The following is a 4,762-nucleotide window of genomic DNA, read 5'->3' on the forward strand; positions in this document are numbered from 1 at the left end:
GAGTATTCATAGAAAATAAATATAAAGCTGAAACAACACGCCTGAAATGCTGCTGTAAGAGCTCAAGTATGAACTTAAATTATCAGTCAAAACATATGAAAGAAATAATAATCAAACAAAATAATAAAATTCTAAACCATCTCTGAGATGAACTAAAGGAATCAAATCAGTCAGAACACATGCAAAGGTCAATCTTTGAAGAGAGACCTGTCTAAACAAAACAATTAGATTAGTTGACAATTACTGATTTCTGAATTGCCTACAATTGAATATTAGGAAACTAGAAAACAGTGTACAGCACTAATTGTTATTCTTGTCCGCTCTGGGTTCCTTCAATTGACCCTGAAGGTCCTTGAGAACTTCAAGTCCATTTTTGAAAACAACACCTCTCTCTCTAGACTCATCACAAAACTGTTCAAACCGTTGTAGATAACGTTCCTCCATATCTAATCTCTTCTGTTGCATCTCCAGAGCCCGATTCTTAAATCCCATAGCACCAGAGCTTACTGCAGGTGGCGGGCCCATCAGCTTCTTCACCCTTTCCTGACGGACGGCAGATGGGTAGAGGTGTGCGAACAGTTCGAATTCGAATCGAATCGAATCGAATCTAGGCATGTTCGATTCGATTCAATTTCGAATCTAACACCTTCGAATGCGAACCGATTCGAGTGCTTTGTAACGTTTACGTTCGAATTCGAATCGGGAAGCGCGCCGATGGCTGCTTCCGTTCTCCAGAAAAATCAAAACATAATCCATCCCTGTGGCACTGGGTAGGGTATACATATAATTTTCCACGTACTAAGTACAGTTTATTACAAAAAATATTCCTCAGAAAATAATAAGAGTAATAGTACAAAAAAGTTTTTACTTTGAACACCAAAACTGAACATATACTAAATAAGCTCTCCAGATTGAGCTTGCTCTTGTTCCTCGGTCTTGGTCCAGTTGTGTCTTGCCTTCCGATTCCACTCAGTCAAACATTCAGAAATATTCTCGTTTTTACTGAGCGCTGGCTGGAAAAATAAAAAAAATTAGATTACTAGGTGTACACTGACTGTAAACGCCCTCCCATACCCAGCCCACTATTTTCAAAGTGTGAACTTTCTTTAGTAATAACCTAGACAAGACAGCCAGAACGAAAAGTTAGGACTTACCGCTCGGTAATAACAATCCCAGACGGAAAGGACGTATACCAATCTTAGCGTAAAAGCTTCTCTAGTAGTTTCAACTAGTCCGATTCCGATATTTTTACGAACTAATGAGTTTTTGGCCTTTTGATTCACACATTCTGCTTTTCTCTCTCGTCGTCTCAGTCGTCTGCTTGTTGTATGTTGTTTTTTTGACTAGAGAACAACTGAGTGACGCGCTGTCTGTCGTGCAAACAGGGGCTCCGGGTTGCAAATAACGTTGACTAACAACTGCAATTAGTAGATAAAAAATCGTCTAACTCTCGCGGCAACAAACTTTGAATCAAAGTTTTTAACGGTTTCGATTTTTATCGCGTTTTTTACGGTTTATGCTTTCGACACTATTTCCGTTTTCTTTCCTAGACGGTGTATCTTGTTTTGAGTGTCACTCAATAATTTAATATGGAAACGCACTTTTGAAATCAAGAGAAGGTTATGTGGAACTTGGACAAGCCATACTAACAGTGCATTGAACCAGTTATAAATAACCAAGCGATAGTGATAATAGCAAGTGTGATCATGGCTGAACGATCAGCGGATACCTCGAGTAACAAAAATGGTTTAGAAATGCCAATCTTTACACCCCCACCTGTGATCTTAAAACTCTTAAAATTACTGTGGACTGTGGACTGTGTGAGTTAGTGTGGTGAGTGGTCTGTGACACCTGATGCTGCTGATGCCATGAAAGGAAAGGACTACTACTTGAAGGATTTTCACCTGAATAGGATGCGGACCTCTGACCTGACCCCTCTACTTGGTTTACGATGGTAAGTTACATAAAAAATAGCGTGTCTCCAAGTTCTGCATCTGCTTCGCATTTATAATTGTTGGAGAGATGGTTTATTCCACTGTACAGTCAATAATAATAATTCCTATAAGTAGGCTTGAAATGTTTTGTAACTACTAAAGCCTATGATTCGATTCGATTCGGATTTGAACTTGGGATATTCGATTCGATTCGATTCTGTTTTGTAACTACTAAAGCCTATGATTCGATTCGGATTTGAACTTGGGATATTCGATTCGATTCGATTCGACTTTCAAAAAGGTCAGTTCGCACACCTCTACAGATGGGGTCCGAGACCTGCCCATTTTCTTTAGTGTTTGTCCTGCAGCAAATGCCTTGTTCACTGTGGATGCAACACCAACTGACACTGTCATTAGTGGTTTAGTTGTCACTTGTTCCTTTTCTAAGTCATACACCATATCGTAGAGTTCCCACTTGCACTTTGCTGCGCCAGTGTTTCCGATCTTATCATGTTCTTCTCGAAATCGTTTCAGGAGAGCGTTGTATCTTTTCTGGCACATTTCCCAATCCACAGTATAATGCATCAGTACCAAAACTTTTGCTACTTCTTTGAATAAATCAACATTTTTCAGTAGTGGGCGGTCACCTAATTTATTTCTGGCATCTGAAACCTCTGCTAGCAATGCTCTGTCAGAATCCATAGTTCCCCACTCTGCAAAAGAAAACAAAAAGTTACCTATGGTTGCACCTGGACCACATTTGAATGTTATAGTGACAGCACAACCTACCTTTAACTTCTCTGAACTGCAGAGTTGACTCCAGATAAACATCTTCCCCTGGATCATGATCATCATTATTTATTGGGAAGGCATCATTCTGCTCCTTGTCGGTTACAGCATTAGAAGCACCAACATTAACATCTTTCCCTCCCACAGCCCCCTCAACCTCCTCGTACTCTACGTAGAATCCCTCAACCACATCGTCATCTTGTACATCTTGTTGTTGCTGTAGTCCTGCTGAATTATTTGCTTCGTCATCCGAATGCTGATTGTCAGTAGAGTCTAAAAGAACGGTACAAATTAGGTCAAATAGGTACTACATGATTAATTGACAAATATGCCACTAAGAACCTACCTTGTTTTCGATTTTTTGATTGGAACCCTTCAGGCCACTGATTCACACTCAGGTGTTTCCAAGCTTCAAAGTAAGCCCAGCCATCTTGGGCTTGCTTCTCTTTCTTCTTGAGGGTACAATAAGTAATTTGCATTCCTCTCCGTCTTGCAAATAATTCATCGGCAGTAAATGAATAGTTCATCTGCTTCATATCCTTTGATATCTTATCGTACACACTCCTTGGAGTTTTCTTTTTCTTGAACTCATCAATGTACTTTCCCATGAGATTAACAAAAGCATGTCCCGTGTCTTCATCGTACCAGGATGATGGGGAAACCTCTTCTTCGTCTGGAAAAAAAAAAGTATTCAGGAAAATGAAGTGTTGGATACTTTCAATCAATCCTGAGATTACAACCAACCTAATGGTACAACATCGTCATCAATAATGCTGTCCCCCTTGATGACCATGGACACATCAAATGAGGCATTCAGACTCCGGATAGATTTTGCTTGCACGCCAGAATCATTATCTGCAGATAAAGTTAAAGACTGAGGATTACAAACCCATTCATTAAAACACAAGATAATTATTAATTCCTGTATAATATATGCCGGTATACACATTACCATCTTCAATCATTGTTGATTCTGCTTTCGGTGCAAACTTTGCAACTGGCTCCTTTGGCTTACAAGAAGACTTGGCAGGCTTGGCATTGGCAGTGGCAGGTTGAGCGTTCTTCACTGCTGCAGCCGGCTTTGCTTTCTTGTGCGTAGGACTTCTCAAATCTTCGCCAGGCACCACTGCTTGCCTATGAGTGGGCCTTATTTGAGACCGTTTCAAATTCTGAATAGTTCTATAGGTCGCCTTTTCATCTGATGATCGGAAGAAACGTTACACATAATAAAATAAATGAAAAGGAGTAAATGTAGAAATTATAACCTGTAATTATTAAGAATTCAATAGAAAACTTACCGTACTCGTATTTGGCCTTGTCTTTTTCTTTTATTTTTATCACGTATCGATCCCCATTTTCGGGATCTACTATTGAATAGTCAACTAGTTTACTCATTTTTCAAGATTGGTTTTTTAATCAATTGAAGTCTATTAACCGTAGTGAACCGCACCGCCAAGAACAAGAGTTGGGTTGAGAACGCAAAGCCCGCGAACGAAACCGAACCGAACGCCGACGAACCAACGAGTGACAATTGAAGGCTGTGGTCTGTGGTTGGGTCGCTGCGTTTTCAAACCAATACCCCGCCGTGTGTCGAACACGGCGTATTGCCGACGGTGATTTTTTTGTTAAAAACACTCATAAAATCGAAAAATATTTTGTCAGAGCGAATATATGGCCTTAAATTGGCATCTTCTAAGTGCTAATCTGCTAACTGCTAATCGCTTAACCTGATACAGCCAGTGTGACTTTTCAAAACAATTTTGTTAAAAGTCATGCAGCTTTTGACCACTGGACATAGAATTTTGGTGTTCAATATAGAATTGGATGAACATCATCAAATTAGATAAGCGAAATGTAGCTATGCCAGAGCGAAATGTCAAAAAAAACGAGTTTAGGCCTATTCCATCTCATGTCACACGGTTTTGGACCTCACCATCACCAAAATTCCATCCCAAGTGGTAGTTTGTAGGCCTTGGCTTACTGATTCTCTGGATATTTTTCATTTTCCGATATCTCGTTTCGTTTCAGAGATATCTCCA

Source organism: Frankliniella occidentalis, unplaced genomic scaffold (genome assembly GCF_000697945.3).
Source record: "Frankliniella occidentalis isolate FOCC.00 unplaced genomic scaffold, Focc_3.1 Scaffold5, whole genome shotgun sequence".
Lineage (NCBI taxonomy): Eukaryota > Metazoa > Arthropoda > Insecta > Thysanoptera > Thripidae > Frankliniella > Frankliniella occidentalis.